The 26,221-nt window shown below is 43.5% G+C and overlaps 1 protein-coding gene across 7 annotated transcripts in view; it reads right to left on the reverse strand.

The window, feature by feature from the left end:
• Positions 1-26,221, reverse strand: part of fam110c (family with sequence similarity 110 member C) — a 242,255-nt gene that overhangs the window by 134,103 nt on the left and 81,931 nt on the right. The window contains exon 4 of one of the 7 annotated variants that reach the window (XM_072498650.1): positions 1,577-1,635. The exons of 5 other annotated variants lie outside the window; for them this stretch is intronic. The gene's annotated coding sequence lies outside the window, so the exon portion shown is untranslated. Of the gene's footprint in view, positions 1-1,576; positions 1,636-5,635; positions 7,233-26,221 lie in introns of those variants that run through there. One more of the 7 variants, XR_011940673.1, reaches the window with a different exon arrangement.

Raw genomic sequence — 26,221 nt, forward strand, 5'->3', positions numbered from 1 at the left:
ACTCCATCAGTACAGCCTGTCTTCTATGACCAGATCTGTGGAGTGCAACTTGTAAGTTTTCATGGAAGAAGCAGGGTTTTAATTTCCATGAAAAACACAGAATCATTTTTTATGGATTCCGTATAGTTGAAACAGAATTTAACTCAGTCACTAATTGTCCTTCCTAAATCCACTTTAAAATGGCATCATTTTAATAATAATAATAATCTTTATTGTCACAAATGGGCTTACATTAACACTGCAATGAAGTTACTGTGAAAAGCCCCTCGTCGCCTATTCTGGCGCCTGTTCAGTACACAGAGGGAGAATTCAGAATTCTCAGCTGGTACGGGAATTGAACCCGCGCTGCTGGCTTTGTTCTGCATCACAAACTAGCTGTCTAGCCCACTGAGCGAAATCAGATGTAATTTGGATTCTGGGAGGTGAACACCACAAAAGCTGGCTCCTGATAGGTACACTGGTAATTTTGGTCCCTTATCCGGTGGTAGATTGATAGACCCAGGTTTGCATGAGTCTACAGCCTGAATTTTACGTAGAGGGCAGGGTCCACATCCTTAGTGTGAAGGTTGGGGTTGCGGCCACCCCGGCTTGGCTGGCTTGTCCCGCAGCCATTTAACGACCATTGGGTTAAAGTGGGCCTTCTGTCCCCATTGGGAGCTGCTGGCCAATCAGAAGACTGGTTGCTTCTTGTCCCCGCAGCAGCACCAGGAACTGCAATGAAGCCTAAACCGTGAGGTAAGAATGGGATCTCTCACCATGGGCAGTGTTGACAGGGGCGATTAAAAATGTAGGGGAAGAAGAATAGGGTGGGGGAGGGCGGGGGGGGGGGGGGGTCTTTAATGGACACAGGGGCTCAAAAAGGAGCCTTGATGGCGACCACGCCTGGCAGGCTGGACACTAGGCGTTGACCTCACCATTGCAGGTGAACCCCCAGCTGAGGTTAGAGGAGGCTCTTAAGTGGTCATTGTTTGATCACAAGGGCCTCAATTGGCCCACAAATGAGTGGGCCAACTGATGTCGCCCCCGGCACTAGTAAAAGCACAATGGGAGCAGGCAGGAGACGGTAGGCAATGGGAACAGTGCCACTGGCCTGACATCCAATTTTACAATCCAGTCCTGCCTTGCAACACTGGGAGGGTGTAAAATTCCAGCCTTTGATTCTTCCACCAGGAGAAGGGAGCTGGTTTTAACTGTGTCCATGGAAAGAGCTAGCTCACAACCCTAATCTCCCAAACCAAAACAGCAATAGGTTTATGGACAGCACGGTATTACAGTGGTTAGCACTGGTGCTTCACAGTACCAGGGTCCAAGGTTCGATTCCCGACATAGGTCACTGTCTGTGTGGAGTCTGCATGTTCTCCCCGTGTCTGCTTGGGTTTCCTCCAGGTGCGCCGTTTCCTCCTACAAGTCCCGAAAGACGCGCTGTTGAACATTCCGAATTCTCCCTCTGTGTACCCGAACAGGCGCCGGAATGTGGCGACTAGGGGCTTCTCACAGTAACTTAATTGCAGTGTTAATGTAAGCCTACTTGTGACAATAAAGATTATTATTTTAAAGCAAAAGTCAAATGACTCACCTGAGTTGTATTGCCGCATTTTGTTTTCATTACTATTTCCCAAAATGGATAAAGAAAGGCTATGGGGAGTTAAACCAGAGACAAGTCAAGTTAGCAAACAGTTGTTGAATATCAATGGGAGATTGAGCTTCAGAAAAATAATCGATTGCGGGAGTATTTGGACATAATTTTAAGAAAAAGAATGCTTAGGATTTGAGCTTTGCTGGCAAAGCCAAAACCTTTCGCCCACTTCTTGATATCCTTGAGCACCTGCTTCCTTTTTGAACTGTTGCAGTCCATTCGTCTAACAGCTAGGTAGAATGTTCTAGACTTTTGGCCCAGCAACAATGGAATAGTTGAGTCTATTCCCAAGAGGCGATGCAGGAATTTATCGGTGTTCTGGTCAGGCCACATCTGGTGTCCTGATGCAGGGGCCCTTGTAGCAGATAACAGCAACATCAGTGTCAATAGAAGAGGTTCAGAGGAATGATTCGATTGGCAAGGGTTTTTCAGCCTTGAAAAGGAAAGGGGACCTTAAAGAGATGCATAAAATATCTATCTGGCTAAAGAACGTAATTCTTACTTAGGGATGCACCAGGGGAGCAGGAGAAACTTTCAACAGGCATTAGTAAAGAATTCTTCATAGAGAGGGTAATTATTGCTGGAACAGGTTGCAGTGAGGTCATGACATTCAAGTAAATTAAGAAATGAGAGGATGTAATGGGAGGAAGTCAGAGTTGAGCTCGAAGGATGAAAGTAAAGGAGCTGAACTTACCCTCTGATCTTGTGAACAATTACAACAAAAAGGAAAGTCCAACTTTCTTAGTAATATTTTTATAAAATAATTCAACAATACCTTTTCCATTTTCATCTATATGATAATTGTCATCTATACTATATTCCTGGGCAATTAAAAAACCAGAGTCTACATTCCTTAAGTATCTCAAAGAGGGCAGTATTTGAAACATTAACCATCAGCCATGACATTTACTTTGCCAGCTAATGGACATGCCTATTCTATCACACTTAAAAGTGAAGAAAATTAATATTTTACTTTCTCAAATGTGTTGAGGTAAGTAAATCTCCAGTTCCGACAGGTCCGTTCTTAGTCTTCAAACAACTTCAGCAGTCATGAAATAACAGAAAGAGTTATGGAATTTGTTTCCCAAAGCTGGCACTTATTTCTCACATTATGTGTTTCTATTATGATAACTACAAGGAGAAGTTTTGAAAAAGGTGAACCTAATCGAAATCGACAGTTTGTGTCACAACTCTCTGCAGTGCGATCGTTGTCTTTTATTCTCTCAGCACAATCCTGAAACTATGGAATGGGTAACAAAGCCGTAATCACAAAGATACACTTTGTCTTTAATCCTGACAACTGCAATTGACTGCATTTGTGAACTGTTTGAGTGGGAAGGAGATACCTCACTGCTATCTAGGGAGGACAGCTATTAGCAAAACTGGCGGCATAGGTCACCAAGTCTTCTTCAATTCAGTTATATCAGAGGACTCATTTATACCCTTAGAAACATGTCACTCAATATATACAGAGACTTGCAGTTAAAAGAAGATCCATGACTATTGTAAATCTCTGGATTTCTTTATAAATTCACATTTGTATTAAAAATGTGAACATATGTCTTCCACAAGAACTGGTCCATGAAGCTTGGAAAACAAAGGGACCATCCAGTTGTATTTATGATGCGCACCCCCAATAGGACAAGTTCTGCGCTGAGAGTTTAGAGAAATAATGTCTGGCAAGCCATGAATACCGGAAATCTCAAAGATAATCAGAAAATTAATCAGTATCCAAGAGTGAAAGGTAAATGAATCCTGCAAATTCTGATTAATTTCCTCAAAAATTAGTTGTTCCAATTAGAAAAAGATATTCTAAAAATTAGGATTATAAAATTAACTTGTACAATTACAATCGCCTTGGCAACAATACTCACATCCCATGAACGAATATGAACAAAAATCATAATTATATTTACAGGAAATTCTGAGCAGTTGATGTTTATTAACCTTCTTTCTTCCACATTTGAGTAATCCAACTTGATAAGATAACAGCATAGGTCTCAATGAAAATGAAAATTGGCAGTTTCTATAACTAGTGACTGATTTCCAATGACAGTTTTAGCCCAATGTGGTAGTTAAAAGTATAATGCCTATGTTGTGCTGCTTATCTTGGTGTCATTTTTGACAGGATCAGACATTTCACTGGATTCTGCAATATGTCCTATGTTTATTATCATTTCGGGCAAAAGTAGGAAATGGTATCATGAAATACATCAGCCCTTTCGGCTGAAAACAATCACTTTTCCACAAGTAGTTAAACTGTATTGCAAAACAACAATGCCTTCTAAAAGGATCACTGGCGGTAATGCTGAACTTCCAAAATCTATTAGTGAAAGTGTTCAGTATGCTATTAGTGCCACTCCCTTTGCCTAGCTGGTGTGTCAACACCACACCTCCAAACAAATACCAGAAGGTCTTGCCCGCAGGCTGCTGACTAAGGTACTTGTGGTTGCTGTATAATTGGAAGTGGCAACAGCTCTCTAGTGGATCATCTGTTCTCACCACACGAGCACAAGCCACTGTTTAATTTAAAGAAAGGCAGCAGAAAAATCACTTTGCAACGTCCTTCTTAGATAGTTACCTCTCATAAGCTGCTGGACTGGAGTCAACTTATTTTCAAGGCCATGCCCGTATATTTTAAAAAGTTGCAGGAGAAATCTTTAGCTGATGTAAAATGACTTCTGTGATTTCCATTGAGTAAATTGCATTCATTTCTGCATTTTGTTTATATTAGTGTAAGCCTTCCAGTAAGGAAGTGAGTTATTTTTGAATATTCAGTCAAATTAAAATGTCTTTATATAGTTTACGACCCTAGACTCATGTCCTCGTTGAGATTTTGTTCAAAACCTATGTATACATTTTCTGATTTACTGCAGCCAAAGTCCTTTGATTATTTTTTTTTGGACAAAGTAGGAAATGGTGTCATGAAATGCATTGGTACTTTCAGCTGGAAACAAGCACTGTTTCATAAACTTTATCGCCAAATCACGATGCCTTCTAAAAGTATCACTGGCGGCAATGAACAATTGATCAGTCAGGACAGTGCGGTCAGCTTTATGTCCATAAGAGTGAGTGAAAGTAAAAATGGAGAAATCAATGAATAGGAGAACACTGACCTCCACTCCATTCCAGATATGTGTAAAGCTCTGCACTTTGAGCCTCGGGTTCTGAGTGCTACCCGTTAATTTGATTGCAAATAAGCATTCATTTTTTTAGGGATTGAGTAGGCCTTCGAAAAAACTGGAAAATATACTGCCTCTGAAAAATCCAGTTCAGGCACTCCAACTAACCTACCGACTCAATTGCAACTTATTCAGAACTTCAGGACTTTTTATCTTTCCAGCACAACAGGATGAAATTCGTGCCCTGCCTGCATGATGCCAGACTAATAGTTGGAAAATCAGTGTCTGAATTTCAATAGCAGCTCCCTAGACATTCAGGATCCCCGGTGTGAGAGCAAAGTCAGAAATCTGCCCATTTAGCACAATGTTTTGCTAATTAAGCTGCTTTCATGTTCCATAATGTCCTACAGCACAATGTATATTCCTATCTTTATTAAAGTGCTCGACACAGGGGAAACTGACCATACTGAGCAAATAACTTGCTCAAAGAGACCACTACTGCTCCCGTTCCCTAGCCCCCCAAAAGTAATGCGATTTGATCATTCTTTTAAGCTTTTCGTTTCTTTTATTTTAACCATTCTCTCTTTTATTTTAACCATTCTCTCTTTTATTTTAACCATTCTCTCTATTTCTTGATTTTGTAGAGGTGCAGGCTGTCGTCTCTAAAATTCAAATCCGTAAATTTAGCTTTGGCCCCGCAAAAGGACTGAGCGTCTTAAACCATGCAAACGTAACAGCTTTTGTGATTTTATTTTGTAGCGCTGGGTGCTCACACATGGAGAATAACCATATGGATGTGATACAGGAAGGCAACAGGTGCAGTGGAACTGCATCCCAGCCTTGCTCAATGGTATTTATTTATTTTTTCAAAAAGTATACTTTATTCATAAAATCTATCATAAACATTACAGAACATTTCAAATTGTCTTGACTGTACATTTCCATCAGAGTTACACATTCCCTTGACTTTCTTCCATTCAATTTTGATAACATTATACACATATCGCTCTTTACATTACAATTCCTTCTTAAACATTTACGTTTTCATGTTTCTTTTATAAATTGCAGTGTTAATGACCCAGACCGAGGGGGGGTTTACACTGTTACCCGCCCCTCGGTGTACATTTGCTGGTAAGACCTTATTTCAGGGAAGTACTGGAATGGAAAGTCATTCGGCTATAATTGGACTGTAACAGCCACATGTGGTTCCCAGGAACTCACAACCTGGCGGGGAAACTCAACCTGTTCAATTTCCTCAGACGTCCCGCCACTCCAAAGCTTCTCACTGTGAATGTGGCAAAAAGCCTGTTTAGCATGCAACACCAGGGTTTCTGTCTCACTTCCAGTCAAGTGACGGCAGTGCAGTGGTAGAAGGTCTGAGGAAATTCATTGTGAATACGTTATAAACTGAGCTCAGTATTTCCTCAACTGGCTTCCTGAAAATGATAAGATTTTTGGCTTTGTCTTATTAATTGTGTTGAAAACAATTGTCTAATCAGTGTGAATGACTGATCAAGTCTGCTCCACTAGGACACAAGCATGTTGTTTTAATCAGTTTAGTTCAATTGGATAATCGGGAATCCCATTATAAACTGATATGATTTGGCACTGCTTGCTGAATGCGGACAAAGCATTGTTGTCTGATTGATACTTATCGCACACACAGTCCATGAAACAGTGATTGATGGTATAAACTATGCCTTTAAGACAGGGAATTGACACTAAGACCTTTTCACCGATAGCTAATTATTGAAAACTCCACAACTAAATCTCTCTAGAGCAAACTACGAACCAGGCACTGGCAAGGCATCCATCAGGTAAAAAGTAGTGTAGGCACTCGTGATCCTAGGTCCTAAATAGGACCCCTATGCAATTTCAGCAACTTACATTTAATACGCATCTTTAATGTAGAATATCAATCCAAGATGCTTCACAAATGAAAATCAGACAAATTTGTCAAAACTGTTGCGGTCAGTAATTTCTAGATTCAATGCCGGACATTTCACAGAATCATACAGCTCAGAAGAGGCCCTTTGGCCCATCGAGTCTGCGCCAACACAGGACAAACACCCGACCTGCCTACCGATCCCATTTGCCAGCACTTGGCCCACAGCCTTAAATGTTATGACATGCCAAGTGCTCATCCAGGTATTTTTTTAAAGGACATGAGGCAACTCAACTCTGCCACCCTCCCAGGCAGTGCATTCCAGACCATCACCACTGTAGCCATCTGGGATGGCCACTTCCAACTAAGTACAGAGCAACTCGCAAAGACTGGGTAAAATGGACAAGCCAAGAGTCAGGCAGGCTCAGAGCCTGAAATGCATATTTGTCAGCAAAGTCCAGACGGCATCGAAACTCCGTCCCATTAGCATGTTAATCAGGCCGATTAGCAGTAGATGGCCCATCTCTCCCAACACAAAGGACTGGTACTCCAGCTACCGGGACAGTCCCAGACATTTCGGCGGCACTCCCTGTCCAAGGGAAATGCAAAAAATGGGGTCAATGACCGCTTGAGACACGCCCAGTCATCCAGATCCCCGCCCACTTATTGGCTAAGGAATCGAAAGGAGTGATCAGGGATCACCCAATTAGTAAGGCCCAAATCGAAGGACCGCCTAAAAGAGCGCGAAAATCCCCCCAAGTATAATGGAAGAGTTTGCCATATGTTCTCTCTCTTTTGATCTTGGTACCCCAGTCACGGCCATTGCCAACTGAAGCAACACCAGAAGCAAGTTAGAGTTCAAATCCCACTACCAGACAGATAAGCCCAGCTGAGCAGCAGTTACCCCTTAGAATCCAAGAGATCCAGAATTGACGAGCGGCCACTGTTTCCTGACCTAAACCGGGTGCCCGAAGTTAAGTACAGGTTTTCTTAGTGATAGGTGTAGTTAACTAGTAGTGTTTATGTTGCATGATTAATTATATGTAAATAAAGTACCCTTGACCTTGAGCTAACTAACTGGTGTTGGGCTCTTTGATCGATAGCCGGTTGAAACTTGTGATGGTATCATTTGATACCTGTCGACTCTAAGCATTCGGACATAGAGAATATAGAAAGAAACATAGGAACAGAGCCACAGAAAAGACCAATTAGTAGAGATAAATCGACAACACCACGCTCTGGGTAAAAAGGTTTTCCTCAAATCCCCTCTAAACCTCCTGATCCTCACATTGAACTTGTGCCCCTTGTACCTGACCCTTTAACTAAAGGGATCAGCTGTTCCCTATCCACCCTGTCCATTGAATAGAATCATAGAATCACAGAATTTACAGTGCAGAAGGAGGCCATTCGGTCCATCAAATTTGCACCGGCCCTTGGAACCTGTAACCCAGTAACCCCACCTAACCATTTTGGACACTAAGGGCAATTTATCATGGCCAATCCACCTAACCTGCACATCTTTGGACTGTGGGAGGAAACCGGAGCACCCGGTGGAAATCCACGCAGACCCGGGGAGAACGTGCAGAGTCCGCACAGACAGTGACCCAAGCCGGAATCGAACATGGGACCCTGGAGGCGTGAAGCAACGGTGCTAACCACTGTGTTACTGGGCCACCATGTCTATGTCCCTCATTGTCTTGTACACCTCGATTAGGTCGTCCCTCAGTCTTCTCTGCTCCAGCGAAAACACCCCAAGCCTATCCAACCTCTCTTCATAACTTAAATGTTCCATTCCAGGCAACATCCTGGTGAAAGCTCTCTGCACATCTCCAGTGCAATCACATCCTTTGTATAATGCGGCGACTAGAATTGCACACAGAAAACCAGCTGTGGCCTCACCAAAGTTCTATACAATTCCAACATGACCTCCCTGCTTTTGTAATTTCAAATGTAAATATTTCAAAGAACAACTGAACATTACCAACATGTTCCTGTAAAGATGTTCCGTTATCTTGTCTCGCAATGATTCTACAGAACTGCTGGTGACTTAGCCAGAACAATGGATTTATTAATATACATGTGGTTGAGTAACGATAAGACTCTTATACAGACCAAGTTATTACAGAGCTACTTTGGACCATCCTGGAACTACCCTTATCTGTGACTGTCCTTGTGTACGCCTTACAACCTTCTGATGCTGACCAGATGTCACCTGACTGATGTCTTACGCCACCTGTTGGTGGGAAGTCACACTGCTGAGTATTGATAACATTATCTATAGGCATACCACCACATCCCCCTTCCTTAGGAGATATTGATGTTTGTGTACAAACATGATTACTATCTTTGCTTTATACATTTGTGATATGCATAAACAATATAAACAATTTTAACTCGGTTGTTCATAGGCAGGATATGCCTGGTCAGTGTCTGTCCCTATCGCACAGCTCCTTGCCTCACTCACGGGATCGCCCCAGTGATCATTTGGGCTGTTGTCAGCTTTTTTGAAGACCGGTTTGCGAGCCGGTCTCTTACTCCGTATCCTTTTTACATTGTGCCTTTGGAAGGCATGTATCCGTGATGCCACACATGCGTCACCAATTTCTTCTTTTTCCATTTCTTCCCACAATGCTGTTTGCTGCTTCATTGTATGTTCTCTGTCTCTTCTGCCTCTGGCTTGTCAATCACAACGTCAACATCTTCTCCTTTGTTTCAGCCAGTGGGATGAGCTAGCTCTCACACTCTTCTCCACTTCCTCTTTCTTGTTTTAACGATCGTCTGGCGAATTCTTTTATTTTTATGTCTGGGTTTGGCAACCCCTGTTTTGGAGCTGGTCTGCACCCTGTACAGATCCTCAGTTAGGACCTCTGGCACTGACGTGTCTCCAAGGGATAGTGTGGCCACGCCCAATTCTGCGCCCTCATCTCGAGGTTGGAGTGCCTCGCTCTCTGGTGCCTGGGTGGAAATCACATCTATAACATCAGGTGCTGTCCCTTCTTGGTTTGTTGGAACAACGATTAATGGCTCATCACTGGAAATGATGATGCAAACATTCTCTTGCCCTGACGACCCAGACAATGGGTCATCCTGGTCTTGCTCTAGTACGTATGTGTGATCCGTCAAGCTGCATAATGATAAAGTCATCAGCTCCTCCAACTCATCTTCCGGTGGAGTAGCATTGAGGATCCGGAAGCACGTCAGAGGCCTGAAACAATTCATCATGAGCCTCTGGAGCAAACCTCTCCAGGATTGGTACGATGTCGTCTGTTACTAGCTTGTTCGGGAGCTGATCCTCCGAGGTATAAGCCACTGCGATCTCACTGTTTATTTTGGAGTGCGGCATCTCAGAGCTCTCACACTTCTCAGTGTCCTATGCGGTCTGGGCATCCCTTGTGACCACCTCGTCATTCTGGCCATATCACCGGAGCAGCGCTTCTCAGGCCCCTTCATCGAGGGGTTTACGATGGATTCACGGACATTTCATATTCGGCTTCATCTGGCTCATCTTCCATGTCTTTACATTCCGCATCATCTTGGAAGTCATCATATATATCTTCATAATATTCATCATCAGAGTCAGTATCGTCTGCAATAATTTCTCCTGTAAAATACAACATTGCACACAGAATTATGTGTTTGCGCAGGAGGCAGCCAATTTCAAAGTCAGCATCGAGTTTTGCTGCCGAACTTTTTTTTAACATTCCGTGCTGTGGAACATTTAGCACAGTTTTCGAAACTGTTCTGTGAGTACTCCGACCTTTGTGCTTCGGTTTGGTTTTAATTGTTTTCAACGTGACATTTTTTCCTTTCTTCCAGTCGATCTTCCAGCCTGTGCACCCCATGATTTCTAGGTAATCAAGGAATAATGATCCAAGCTCATCAGGCTGCGATTCCACCTGGTATACTTTCATAATCACCTCATTTGTAAAGTACTCATTAGGCTTGAACTTAAACTCCAGAGTGAAGCTCCTCGGCTTTTCATGCTCTGAACATTTAACATTCACATCTTGTAGATGTTTTAATATGGGCTCATCATGCTCCTGTATCATGCCACTGAGTACATACACCTTCTTGAGGAATCTGGAATGCTCTTTGGCTCTTCCTTCTCTTCATCTGATTGGTCATCCTCTGCCTGGATGTCTGATGAATCCTAATCGAATGATTACACCATCATATCTTGCTGGGATCTGTTGAGTTCGGCTGGACACCTGTCTCCTGGAATATACAGTCGCTCAACTATGTTCAGGGATTCACATATATCCGCTACTATGGATGGACTCGATTTTCATATCCACAGTATAAAATGTTGTGTCGTGCACACAAAGCTCAAGTTCACATTCACCGAACGTCCCCATCTCTTTTGTACCGTAGTGTACCGGCAGTCCCGGCCGATCACCGACTTTCGGCTGCGCGTTCAGCCTGTGCAAAGCGGACAGACTGAGGAGGTTGCCTCTCGTTCGCATGTCAAGGTCGCATCGTACTAATGAGTCGTTCAAGAACACTAACGTTTTCCATCTGGTTTCGATGACATCAGGTGTTTTCTTACTAACGTCGTTATTTTTTGAGATTATATCTTCACCTATATGGGTCGGACTCTTCTGGTCCTTGGTTGCGATGAAATCGATGAAGAACTGTTCGTCTGGAGATATCTCATTAACTGCGTCGACTGATCTGCTTGGGTCCCCTGTAGGGTGCGAAAAACACAGTTTCGCAAAATGAAGACATGACCGCACCAGACTTTTCCAAAGGCTGGACATTGCTGTGGGCCATGTTGATTGCCACATTTCTGGCACAAGATGGTGGCTCCTGTTGGCTGCTTAAAATGGCCACCCGCACTGAGACCCCATTTCTTCATGATGTGGGTCACAGCATTAATGGCACTGGCGTCTTCCTATATGTTGGCGCCAAACTGATTCGAATTGAGTGTGCTGATTTGCTGTGCAGTTAACTCGCTCCCATGGCAAACCTTTATTGCTTGTTCCAATATCAAATCTTCTTCCCACAGCAACCTCTCACACCATTTGATAACCCAAATATAATTTGGTCGCGGATCATTGAAAATTTCAGACTACTTAAATTGCAGGACTGGGCCTTCAGCCTCAAGTCAGTGACAAAACCGTCAAAAGATTTGCCTGGTTTCTGGGTACGTGTATGGAAAATGTATCCCTCGAATGTTTCATTCTTTTTGGGGGAGCACTGCCGACCAAAGTACCCAATGACTTCATCGTATCTCTTGCTCATTGTCAAAAGCAAAAGTATTAGATATTTCAATTGCTTGTGGACCCGTCAGCAGCAACACAATTCACTTTTCGGCAGGCTGTGCCTGCAGGCCAAGGGCCGAAACATAGAGCTGAAACTGCTGCTTGAAGACTCACCAATTTTTGTCTATGTTACCCGATACTTGAAGCTGGTGGGGTGCATTTAAACCTTCCATCTCGAACTTCAGTGTCTTTTATTGTGTTGAGTCGCCAATGGTTGCTGTTCACCAGGTCAGTTATTCAGCCAATTTAATTTCGCCTTTCAGTCCAAATGTTACCTTCAAATCTTCACTACTGCTGGTACCATATTGTGTTCCATGCTCTTGTCTAGCAATGATTCTGCAGAACTGCTGGTGCCAGAATGATGATTTATTAATGTACATGTGGTTGAGTAACTATACGACTCTTAGACCAAGTTATTACAGAGTTACTTTAGACACCCTTGGAACTGCCCTTATGCGGGACTACCCTTGTGTATGCCTTACAATCTGCTGCTGATAGCCAGATGTCACCTGACTGATATCTTGTGCCACCTGCTGGTGGGAGGTCACACTGCTGAATATTTGTAATATTATCTACAGGTGTGACCAAGAAATCCAGAGGACTCCCGATATCAAGGGATATGCAGGATTGGATAAGGAAAAAAAGGTAAGGTTATGACAGATGCAGGGGACTGAAAACCATGGATGCTCCAGAAAAAAGAAATTAGGAGAGCGAAGAGGAGCATTAAAAAACTGAATGTCAAAATAAAGAAAAATCCAAGGTGTTTTATGAGTATATTATGGGCATGGGGGTAACCAAGGTTTAAAAGTGAATAAAACCCCATGTCCAGATGAGATGTATCATAGGCTGCTTTTGAAGTAAGGGAGGAGATTGCAGGGGTTCTGACATTAATTTTCAAATCCTCGCTGGCCACAGGAGAGGTGCCAGAGGACTGGAGAATAGCAAACGTGCCATTAATCAAGAAGGAAAGTAGGGAAAACCAGGCAATTACAGACCAGTGAGTCTAACATCAGTGATAGGGAAATTATTGGAAAAGATTCTGAGGGGCAGAATTAATCTTGACTTGGAGGATTACTCAAGGATAGTCAGCATGGCTTTGTCATGTCTAACACATTTAATTGAATTTTTCAAGGAGGTGACTAGGTGTGCAAACGCGGGTGATGCAGTTGATGAAGTCTACATGGACTTCAAGTAAGGTTTGACAAGGACTCGCATGGGATTCGGGGCAAATTGGATCCAAAATTTGCTCAGTGGCAGGAGGCAGAGGGTGATTGTCAAAGGTTGTTTTTGTGATAGGAAACCTGTGTCCAGAGGTGTACTGCATGTATCAGTGCACATTAATGATATAGACATGAATGTGGGGGGGGGGGGGGGGATGATCAGTAAGTTCGCAGATGACACAAAACTTGATAAGTAGTGAGGAGGCAAGCCTTAGATTACAGGACGATATAGACAGACTGGTCAGGTGGGCAGAACAGTGACAAATGGAATTTAACCCTGAAAAGTGTGAGGTAATGGATTTCGGGAGGACTCACAAGTTCTATACTACTCCAATATGACCTTCCTACTTTTGTAATCTATGCCTCGATTGAAAAAGGCAAGTGTCCCATATGCCTTTTTCACCACTGCCCTCAGAGATCTATGGACAAACATGCCAAGGTCCTTTTTTCCTTGGAACTTCTCAGTGTCAGGTCATTCCTTGAATATTTCCTTATCAAATTACTCCTTCCAAAGTGTCACCTCACATTTTTCAGGGTTAAATTAATGTGAATAGTTGGAGTCCTAGCACAGATCCCTGTGGTACCCCATTAGTGACTGCCTGCCACTCAGAAAATTCAAACATTTTGCTTACAGTCTGCTAAAGATACTACCCGCAATCCCATGCGCTTCAACTTTACATAGTAGCCAGCCAATCTACCATTCATGTCAATATTATACCCCCTATACCATGAGCTTTTATTTTCCGCAATAATATTTGATGTCATCAAATGCATTCCTGAAAGGTCTGGGTCTAATTTTTTGTCATGGGCTACATAATTAGCATCAAACCCGCCCAAATCTGAGCAAGTGTAAATGCCGAGCTCCGGCTCTGTGGGGCCCAGGAATGGGCTCCTGATGTATGAGGACCAGGAGTAGTTTCCTTCTGTTTTTCCCACCTGTCCATCCTGTCCTTGGGATCATTTCAGTGCATCATTTCCATTGATTGTTTTGGTTCGAGCCATGTGAGTGATTCGTGTAGTGTCTGCTGAGCTGCTTTTGTTGGTACGGTTCCAGACTCTAGACCCTAGTAAGTAGCAGTCACTGAGATTTCCATCTCCAATCCGTCAGTGTGCCATCGTTAATCTGCTCATTGCTGCCTCGGGAGGGGTGTGTGGGGGTGGGGGGGGAGGTGGGGGGGGGTGGGGGGCTGATCCTATTACCGGCTCCACCTTATTGTTCAACAGGACCAAGGAGCAGAGGGACAATGTAAAGTTACAAGCTGAACTGCCCAGATACCCACTGGGGATCCATTCACCATGAGTTGGGGTCCACTCTAATGCCTATACCTAGCTATGGTGCTAACTGGGCCGAATTACCTTATTTTAATTTGTTTGTATCCTTTCTTCTTGCCCCGTGCTTCTGTTTTCTTGGCTAATAAACTGCAGGGTTCAATGCTTTGAGACAGAAAGCATACAATCCTCTTTACTCATGATACAGAACTCCCTAGAGCTCTGCACCACACCATCAGCTTTCAAGGTTGTGCAATCAGACAGAACAGAATAGGTATCTTTCATGCCTGTGCATCTCTTAAAAATGTAGAGGCTTCATCATCATCAATAATTTCTACCATCTGGTGCAGCATTAATGCTTGTGCCTCCAAGCACTGGAAAATGATTTGATGAATGTGTTTATAAAACTCAAATACGTATTCACCTTTTTGGCCATTTGCTGCTGTCTTGTCTAAACTTGAAACAGATGGCAAGTTAAATCATGCAGCTACTGCTGGCACTGTTCCTGAAAAGTGCGCAGGCACAGATATTTTCCAAACATTGGAGTGATGAGTTCCCCTGAAGTTTCTTTCTGTTCTTTGCAGTTTTTGCTCCACCTTTAGTGCTAACTATATTATAGCAAGGGGTGGTTTCTTATGCGCTACCTCACCTCAATGAGCAGGCTTAATATTTGAGTGTAGACTGTATAGGCAAGTCAGTGAGCTATTCAACTGGGGAGGGGATCCCAAATTGAGCCAGTTCCTATTTGTGAGTATTGTGTATTTTCTTAGCAGTCTCCCTCTGCTGGTAGATTTGTGTATGGTAGCCTCAAGTAGACAAAATGCACATTGCAATTTTCAACACATTACATCTGTCTTCATGCCAGATTGTGCAGTGTCTTAACCCACTCCATCAAAGGTGGTTTCTCTAAAATTTCTAACCATCTTTGTTGGAAAAATTAGAATTAGGCATAGAACTGAACAGATACGTGGTGAAATTTGAATGGAGCAGGACAACTCCAATTCAATGTTGAACTAAGTAACCTAATCAAGTAGAAGGTACCTCGGACTAGGAAGGATTTAAAACATCCTTGATTCCAATTCTAGCATTTTTCTGTGAAATCTTTATGGATGGGGGGACTGGAGCCCCCTCCACAATCCTCTCCCCCACAAAGTTCTTGGATCTACTGAGTCCTGGCCTTGCATCTCCCTCCTGGGTCTGCCATTAAGTTTCAGCCCCAGTTAAAACAGATGCCAATTTTTAAAATTCCTTTTGCACTGTGGGAAAATTAGCTGAGGGAGATGTTTGGGAGCCTCTTGTTTAAAACCAAAAGATAGATATTCACCTCGTCTTCACCACTGCAGTAATTTCAGTGAGGGGTTGGTGGGCTGAACTACAGACTAAATGAGGTCTCTCTACCTCTCTCTATCTCTCTCCGTGCACATCACCCACAGCCCAGGCATAGGGTGAAAGACATTCCTCAGCACAGCTTTGTCAGCTGTGCCTGGTCTCCAAGGAGGATCTGTCACAGAGCCAATCCACAGCTTTGTCAGCTAGATTTTTCAATCAATCTCTTTTGCCATGAAAACTGTTACCTCATGAAGAATCAATAACTCAAGTCCGCTTATTTCAGTGCCGAGATTCATTCCCCGCTATTCACCGGCATATTGCTGTCGTTTTGGGCTTCAGCAAGTTTCTCCTTGTCAAGGCCACACTTAGGTTCTTTACCTGCATGGGGAGCTGGGCTCACCAGCAGGACCAGATCCTCGCAAATCATGGCACCATTTTGAATGGCAACCCTGATGTCTACACCCCCCTATAAGACCTCCCCCCCCCCACACACACACACACACTTTCAGACCTCACTCCTTACCCCCTCCAACCTTTTCTTGGCCCCTCGAAACCCCCATCAGTCCTCCTTCTATGGGCAAGGCACTCCCAGGCCTTGACCTCTGGCAGTGCCAATCTGAGAACTTTGGCATGGCCAGCCTGGAAGCCTGACAATGCCATCAGGGCACCTTGGCACTGCCAGGGTGGCACTCTCAGGGTGCCAGGCTGGCAATGCCAAGGTGTTCAGGTTCCATAGAGAGTGCCAGGGTACTATTCTGCCCTATCCCTGACCACCCAGGCTTCGTAATGGCCTGCGAGACCCCCGAGATACCATCACGGCTGGTCCACAGTTGTGGAAACCAGTGCTAAACGATGCCTGGTTGATGTTTTGGGGGCTCAGCTGCTGACTCCTGGATGCCAGTTGAATACGGCATCCAGATATTTAAATGAGACTAATGTTTAATTTAAATCTCATTACCTGGATCACACCCAGCAAAGACGTGATCCAGATTGCGCTGGACGGAGTTGGTCATCTGACTCACGATTGGCCCTGCGCCCGGCATGGTGTCCGATTTGGGTCTCTCGCAGGATTCACCCATTGCGCCCGGTTCTGCAACGGGCGCAACACAGTGGCTGAATTGTGCCCGAGATCTTTTTAATTTGAAAAGTAATGGAAAATTGACAATGGCAGTGATTATCTAGCGATATGTAATTCACAGAACAAATACACGGCCATTGGCCGAAAAGATCTCTGCCACTTTTTATGCTCCATATCAGCTTGCTGCCACTCTTCTTCATCTAATCCTATCAACATAGTTCAAAGCAAGATTCCACAATACTCGTGAGGACCGAAAGTTGAAAGCCCACCAGGGTGGAGCAAAGAAAATGGTGGGAACCACAAGACAGAAGGTGACAGTTCTCAGCAGTTACTCAATTGCTAGAAATACTGAGGGCCAGAGGTTTATTTGGTTCGAGACCCCAAAGTTGAGGTAAGTTTTGGGTTCTGACCCTGCACGATATTGGCATGACATGCCTGCCACAAATTGTGGAAGACATGCCAATGAATGGCCAAAGGGCACACTCGCCATCCCATCAGGATGGCGAGTGGGCTCCGGAAACTTAAGGGTCAATATAGCTGCATCTTGTATGCCCCCCCCCCATGGATGTGGTAACATGTCACGGATTGGGATCGGGCGTACAATTGGGTGCTATGCCAGTGGTGCCACGCCCATAGCCTGTCTCACCCACAGGTATTTTACCCATGGCAGGGGGGCATCAGACAACCCACCATAGACCAACTGAGACACTTAAGTGGCTAATTAGTAGCCACTTATGGGCCTCCTGCAGCTGCTTCAATTTTCCTGCAACGAGAGAGGCTCACACCAGGTATCCAGGCCATCTTACTAGAGCTGTAAAGCTGGTACATGGGCTGGGGGTTGGTTACCTTCTGGTAGGGGCACTCTGTGACCAGCTGAGGTCCCACCCGAGGTGTGACTTGTCACTCCCTGCCCCAACCCCTTTGTCCTCACTTTCTTAGGTCCTGTCAGCCTGGCCCCATCAATACTGCAGATTCACCTTACAATCTGGGTTCCATTGCTAAACACCTCTGGGAAGTGTTGCAGTACCAGCAGTACTCACTACTCCCAGTGACACTGCTGGGACAAGAGAGTTGCCAGTCATTTGACTGACCAGCAGTTCTCTGAGGTGGTACTTCTCTTGGAAGGGGCAGAAGTTGCTCCTCGAGTCAATGAAAGGTCCAAGATGTTTATTGGATGTGGGGTGAGATGGCCGAGATTTCATGAATGTTTCTGAAAAATACTAATTTAGTATTTTCTCCTCATCCTCAACTCTACAATACTTTCTTTTTTTGCAATTCTAAGTTTGTTTTTAGTTTCATTTTTAACTTTTATGACACTTTTATAATGCTTGGATTTTCTCATCTCATGTGTCCATGTTTCAACTTTACTTATATTTTTGTTATTTTTTTGTATACAACACTCTCCTCTCTATTTATATACTCCTTAACATATTGGAAACATTTCAATATGCTTTACATTAGCAATTATCAATTATCTCTGTAGGGCACTGGATGTTATGATGGCAACATGGGGTATCCAACACTACTAATTAAGAGTAGTGACATGAACTGCCAGTTAAACTTTTTTTATTTTGCCACTACTTGAGGGAAGAATGTTGGCCCAGAGAACGTGAGAATATTAGTTCCTCGGTTACTTTTCAATTTCCAACCAGAAAAGTCATCAGAACTTACAATCTGAGTGTGCAACTTTGCCTCCAACACTTCACATTGTAACCAACCAAGATGATGTACTGTGATGGAGCTATTATTGAGTAGAAGAGAAGTTCCGATGCAGTTGAAGTGTATAATATTCAGGTTTGAGCAGAATATGGTTTGCTGCCTCTGTCAACACACGGAAGATTGAGATGGAAGATCATTTTTGATTATTATTAATGAAAAACACCAATGTTAATCTTTTTATTTGTGTTGGTAATTTGTTTTGTAGGTCTGCCAACTCATTCGTAGAGCTTTGGATATTCTCCGCTCTGTTAAGATTTTTCAGTGACGGATGAATGCCGTGGTACTCTGCATAATCTCTTTAAGTTTTCATGTTCATTCCTCAACCCCTGTCTCTCAGAATGCAAATTCATACTGTTCTATGATCGCTGATGGCAGCCCCCAGTATCCTGTGGCCCATAGGTAAAATCCTGCTGTAGCAGTGAAAATTAAAATAATATGGGTGATATGGTAGCACAGTGGTTATTACTGTTGCTTCACAGCACTAGGGTCCCAGGTTCTATTCCCAGCTTGGGTCACTGTCTGTACGGAGTCTGCAAGTTCTCTCTGTGTCTGCATGGGTTTCCTCCGGGTGCTCCCCTTTCCTCCCACAAGTCCCAAAAGACATGCTGTTAGGAAATTTGGACATTCTGAATTCCCCCTCAGTGTACCTGAAAAGGCGCCGGAATGTGGCGACTGGGGGATTTTCACAGTAACTTCATTTCAGTGTTAATGTAAGCCTACTTGTGACAATAAAAATTATTATTATTATGGGAATTCAATGAATGCCATATGTTCTTCAATGCCATTTCTTCAGTGAGACTTGGTATCAGTGGGTTTCAATGTTCAAGACAATTTAGTGGCTCCAATAAAATTATTGAATTTTTATAGCATTATTACAGCTGCCATCACAATAAGCTTATTAAATGCACAAAAACCCCAATTTTAAACTCTATTCTCCCCCAAAACAGGCTGTGTGGAGAACTCACTTTCCTGTTCTCACAACATATTCACCTGTTTATCCTTAAATGTAAGGATACACAAACTGAGGGATTCATAGCCAATCAAGAATCAGGTGCCAAATATGTCTCTTGGATTTGGAAGCCATTTTAATCCTGAGGTTGCCTGAGTTATGCAACAAGGTCTAGGTGAATAGTTAGAAATGTATCAATGGTTTCCCTGAGAGGAGCAGGAATATAGCCCAGGTCCCTAAAAGGAATCATTGGTCCTCCCTATGTCAGGACATCCATCACTTTGGCATACGGCAATGGTTGCTTCAGATTCGCCCATCACCCTCATTCCTGGGGGACATTTCCCCAGGTTCCTGTTTCACATTCCCACTGCTCCTCCTGCCCCTCACTGCTCATCTTCCGGGTCCTCGTTCGACAGCTAAGATTCAGGAGGGGGAAGTTGTGATTGGCTGAACTGGGAGCTGGAAGTTCGGCGAGAGTAAGGATTAGGGAGAGAGAGTCACAGGGAATAGCAGAGACCATGAACCCAAAGAGTGGCTGTGGGAGAATGGGTTAAGGAGCAGAACAGGCTGTGAGCCCAAAGGGTCAGCAGTGAGAGGGTTGATTAGGAAGCAGGAGAGCTAGATGGGGGTAAGCAATAAGGGACAGCGTCAGAGAGTGAGACAGGCCGTGCCAAAATGAGGTCAATTGGGTGATACGGTTCAATGTCAGGCCAGTGCAAAACAACTTTAAAACAAAACTCATGCCACTAAACAAGAATATAGACCTCATTAAATGACCAACATTGAGGCAGAACAATTTAAAACAGGGCAATGTAAAATGGGGGCTTATTGTATGAGCTATTTACATAATGCTTTAATGGCATGTGAATTAGTTTACAATTGTGTTGCTACTGAAACTGAATCTTTACAACAGCAAAACATAACTATCATAATATATATATTTTATCATTTCTTTAAATTAACACTCTTAATCAAATATTCAATTTTTATTCCCATTGTTCAGTCGTGAAGGGCACCAAGGCAACAATATTTTTGCCTGGTTTGAGACAAATGGACAATCAAGTTTTGTGCCTCAACTATAGAGCTGTGGCAAACAGGAAAGGGTTTTGGCCACAACCTGGCTAAGTAAGCTTGACATAGTGATAATCAGGGGTCAGGAAGAGGCCATCCAAGTGCAAGCTGAAGTGATGTGCAAAACATCAAAAGAAGTGCCGGGGAAGAAGCCCGCAAAGACAAATAATCCCAAAGGCCTTTCCTTGACCTCTTCTTCTCCATAAACACCTTCGGTGTCATGAGACATGTTTTCCATGTCGCAGTGCATGAAGTAAATGTTGGTTTTATCAGTGCATCTTTCTGCATGTGTGCCCACAATCAACAGCTGCTTCAAATAAGTTAGAAGTCTGTGGTTGATGTACTTGATAGTTGTTGAACAATTGCTTTTTAAGGCTTGACACCTCACACCTCTGTGAGAATGTGGAAACATGATCGGCGAGGCTAATATCCTGCACTCTGTGACTTTATAGCCCATTTCATCCTAACATCTCACTTTTAATTTCTCCCTTTCAATTCCCTCCCTCCTCTTTGAGGTTGGTGATTTTTGCGGCGTCCCATTCTAATGGAATCTGTACCTTCTGCCTCCATCCTCAACCATCAGTTCTTCAAGGATCAGTCTAGACAGTAAATGTTGCCAAATCATTCAAAATTAGAAGGTATTAACCTCAACCCTGTCCTTATCTCACATCTAAACCTGTACACTTTAGCAGATGCCATATTGTGTAGTGATCACTAGTGGTATCCTTAACTGATCATGCCCAACTCAGGGTACAGATACCAGCTGCACCTAACGTGTACCAGGTTCATTGATTAAGGGAATCTCTTGATATACTTTTTTAATGCTGTTTTTTATTTCCCTTTTGTTTTGCTTTCCCCCTGCTTTGCATCACATTGAAGGGGCTTGACCTTAGTGACTTTGACCTTCTTCACAACTCAGAGGAGAGTAAGATAATAGCTAATAGCCGCTCTGCTGAGAACTATCTGGCCTGTTCTTGCTTCCCCCAACAACAATAACATGCATTTATATAGAACCTTTAACATAGTAAAGTGCCACAAGGCCTGGTTATCAAACACAATTTGCCACCAAGCCACATGAAGAGATATTAGGACATGTGACCAAAAATTGTTCTGAAAAGTTGGTTCTAAAGTACTTCCTAAAGTAGGAGAGACAGGCACAGAGGTTTATAGAGGCAATTTTGGTGAACATTTTGGTTCCCTTATCCAGGGAAAGATATAGTGGGATTGGAGGCAGCTAGCTTGGTCCCAGAAATGAAGGGATTTTCTTCTGAGGAGAGTTTGAGTAGGTTGGGCCTGTACTCACTGAGTTCAGAAGAATTAGAGGTTACTTTATTGAGACATAAAAGATTCCCTGGGGACTTGACAGGGTAGATGCTGATATGTTGCTTTCCCTTGTGGGAGGGTCTTGCACTGGAGAGCATAATCTAATAGTAAGGGGTTGCCCATTGAAGACAGAGGTGAGGGGGAATTTCTTCTCTCAGAGAGTAGTGAATCTTAGGAATTCTTTGCAGAGAGTTGTAGAGGCTGGGTCATAGAATCGTAGAATCATAGAATTTACAGTGCAAAAGGAGGCCATTCGGCCCATCGAGTCTGCACCGGCCCTTGGAAAGAGTACCCTACCCAAGCCCACACCTTCACCCTATCCCCGTAACGCAGTAACCCCACCTAATCTTTTTGGACACTAAGGGCAATTTAGCATGGGCAGTCCACCTAACCTGCACATCTTTGGACTGAGGGAGGAAACTGGAGCACCCGGAGGAAACCCACACACACACGGGGAGAATCTGCAGACTCCGCACAGACAGTGACCCAAGCCGGGAATTGAACCTGGGACCCTGGTGCTGTGAAACAACTGTGCTAACGTGCTGCCATTACCCATACCGTGCTGGATCATTAAGTATGTTCAAGGCTGTGATAGATAGATTTTTAATCAGTAAGGGAATCAAGGGTTATGGGGATAAGGGGGGAAAGTTGGGGAAAGGCGGGAGTTGAGGATTATCATATCAGATCAGTCATGATCTCATTGAATGGCGGAGCAGCCTCAATGGGCTGAATGGCCTACTTCTGCTCCTATGTCTTATGGTCTTCCAGAGTTTGGAGCCTAGGCAGCTGAAGGCACGGCTGCCATACATGGATTAATGGAAATCGATGATGCACAAGGGGCCAGAATTGCCCAGATGGCATCTGATACTTAAATCTGACTTCTGGTATGCAATATAACCTGCTTATAAGGTGAATGGGGAAATTATACAAAAGTAAGAAAGATTGACCACAGGGCATAATTTAATGCAAAATGGTTCTGAAATATGCCAGGATAACCTGACAGCAGACAAAATCAAAAGAACAAATGTTACATATTCAATCGTGTGCTCCTATTACAGTTTTATCCAGAGGTACATATGCAACACGTGTACCAGTGAATAAGAATAAAGCTTCCTACAGTGAATTCAATTTGGAATTGTTCAACTTGAATATAGAGCAAAGAGGGAGAAATGGGAAATGAATGAGGTTCAGATCAGCCATGGTCTAATTGAATGGCAGGTTAGGTCTACATGCCTGGAAACTCTACTCCTGTTTCTAATGTTCCTGGGATTACATCCAGCGTAATTAAGGCTGAAGCATAAATCAACATTCCCCATTTCCCTATCTGAACTTGGATTATAGCACTGGATTTCGGGCCAACTGAGGCATTGATCTATTTCAATAAGAGTGCCATTGGTTAAATCAAATTATCTGTTCACTTGGTGTATGATTAACCTTGAATTGTCCACTTTAAAGACTGCATTTCGATGCCTTGGTCCAAGCTGTCAAGACAATTGCCGGCCTTTCTGAAGACACAAGGGCCCAGATTTACTAGAATAGTGAACAAACTTAAAACATAATAATCCGCTGATGGGTGTAATTGAGCCTTTTATTTATCCTTTCATAGGAACTGGGCATCGCTGGTTAGGTCGGCATTTATTGTCCATCCCTAATTGCCATCGTGAAGATGTGGGGAGCTGCAGCCTTGAGCTGCGTTGGAGTCCATGTGGTATAGGTGCACCACAGTACTGTTAGGAAGGAAGTTCCATGATTTTGACCCAGCGACAGTGAAGGAATGGAGATATAGTTCAAAGCCAGGATAGGGTGTGATTCAGGTGGGATTGTGCGGGTGGTGGTGGTCCCATGTATCTTCTAGATGGTAGAGGTTGGGGATTTGGAAGGTGTTGTCGAAGGAGCCTTGGTGAGTTCCTGCAGTGCATCTTGTAGATAATACACACAGCTGCTGCTGCGCGTCGGTGATGGAGGGTTTGAATGTTTGTGGAAGAGGTGCCAAATATGTGGGCTGCTTCGTCCTGGATGGTGTTGAGCTTCTTGCGTGTTGTTGGAGCTACAATCGTCCAGGCAAGTGGAGAATATTCCATTACACTCCTGATTGTAGACAGTGTAAAGGCTTTGGGGAGTCAGAGGGAGTTACTCACCGCAGAATTTCCAGCCTCTGACCTGCTCTTGTGGCCACGATATTCATATGGTTCGTCCAGTTCAGTTTCTAGTATCAATCTAAATGAAGTTAAGGCTTCTTGAACAGTTTTCAGGCAGAAAAACGAAACCCCTTACAACAAGCAAATGTGAATATGTTTACCAGGATATTAAGGTGTCAACGCAGTTAAAGAACAGTTAAGTTTCTAATGTTATAGTCTTGTTAAAGCTTCTGTGATGTTTGTAAAGAAGAAAAAAAGAAAGACTTGCATTTACACAGAATTTTTGACAACCACTGGCCATCTCTAAGTACTTTGCAGCCAATGGGTGGACGCCGGGAAGGACAAGGGCAGCAGATGCAGGGAACATCACCACCTGGGAAGTCCCTAACAGCACTGTGGGTGTACCTTCATCTCATGGACTAAAGTGAGCCAAGAAGACAGCTCACCACCATCTTCTCAAGGGTAATTAAGGATGGGCAATAAATGCTGGGCTAGCCAGCGATGCACACATCTCATGAAAGTATAAATCCTAAAATACTTCTTGAAGTATAGTTGCTATTGTGATGTAGGGGATGCACTCAACAAAGTCTCATAAGCAGCTACATAATAATGATCATTTGTTCTTTATTATGTTAATTAAGGGTAAATATTGGCCAGGACATCAGTATAACTCCCCTGCTATTATTTAAAATCATGCTATGGGATGGCAGGTGGGGCTTTGGTTTCATGTCTCAGCTGGAAAAAGGCGCCTCCACCAGTGCAGCACTCCCTCAGCACTACACTTGAGCAACAACCTTTATTTTTCCACTCAAACCCTCGAGCTGACTTGAATGTTGAGCCTTGTGATTCAGAGGTAAAGAAACTGAGTTCAAAAATGCATCAAAATAATTTATCTCATTCAGGCAGTCGATTATTACTTTTCTCCAACTTTTTACACCCCACTAACAGATGCTCACTCACATTGGGGATCTGGCTCCACAGGGCCCAACATCACTCTGGTACTTTTTCCAGAAGAAGTGGTCATTCTTCATATATGATTCCAGGAGCTGAATGCAGGAGGCGATTTGACTGTGAAAGGCATTGCAGCAGATCCTATCACAACCAGTTAGAGAATGGGACTGAGTGATATTTCTTTCTCTCCCCAGATGCTGAGACCAATTGTATCCAATCAGCATTGCCTGCCCAGTCAAGGTCAGATAATTCAAGGGTGATACTTTCCTTGCATGGCTTAATGTTATACCAGGCAAGGAATTTACCATTGAGCCATTGTGAGAAATATAGCAATTATTTTCAACAAGGTAAGTAGCAGTCAGTATTTCTGTGGTGGGCAACAGGGAAATAGAATGTTGCAAAGGCAAAATACATCGCAGTAAGAACAAAAGATGATGGAAATGCTCAGCAGGTCAGGCAGCATCTGTACAGAGAAACAGAGTTAACATTTCAGGTAGATGACCCGATAGAACAAAGTTAAGTCAGTGGAAGGGATGAGCGCAGGAAGGAGAAGGTCTGTGAGAGGGTGGAGGGTGGGGGAGATTAAAAACAGAAGATTTCACAATAAAACAGAATGGTAATGGGTACAGGAAAGAAACAAAGGTAGTGCCCAAATAAGACGTGAATGGCTACACAGCGGTCTGAATGCACCATGAAGTGATAAAGAAAGAAACAAGACAGGACTAACCCAGGAAAAGAAAGAAAGTAGAGAAAAACATAGCAATGAGATGGAGGCAGACGTTATCTAAAGATCTCGATGTTGAGTCCAGAAAGCTGTAGAGTGCTGAGATGAAAGATGAGGGGGGAATTTTCCGGCCGTTCTCACCAGCGGGATCTTCCGATCCCACAGATGTTGAACCCCGACACGGGTTTTCTGGCGACAGAGGAGAATTCAATGGGAAATCCCATTAACAGAGGCAGGACCAGAAAATCAACCACGGTAACTATAGACCAGTGAGCCTTACTTCTGTTGTGGGCAAAATCTTGGAAAGGTTTATAAGAGATAGGATGTATAATCATCTGGAAAGGAATAATTTGATTAGAGATAGTCAACACGGTTTTGTGAAGGGTAGGTCGTGCCTTACAAACCTTATTGAGTTCTTTGAGAAGGTGAATAAACAGGTGGATGAGGGTAAAGCAGTTGATGTGGTGTATATGGATTTCAGTAAAGCGTTTGATAAGGTTCCCCACGGTAGGCTACTGCAGAAAATACGGAGGCATGGGATTCAGG

The sequence above is a fragment of the Scyliorhinus torazame genome, chromosome 4 (assembly GCF_047496885.1).
Source record: "Scyliorhinus torazame isolate Kashiwa2021f chromosome 4, sScyTor2.1, whole genome shotgun sequence".
Taxonomy (NCBI): domain Eukaryota; kingdom Metazoa; phylum Chordata; class Chondrichthyes; order Carcharhiniformes; family Scyliorhinidae; genus Scyliorhinus; species Scyliorhinus torazame.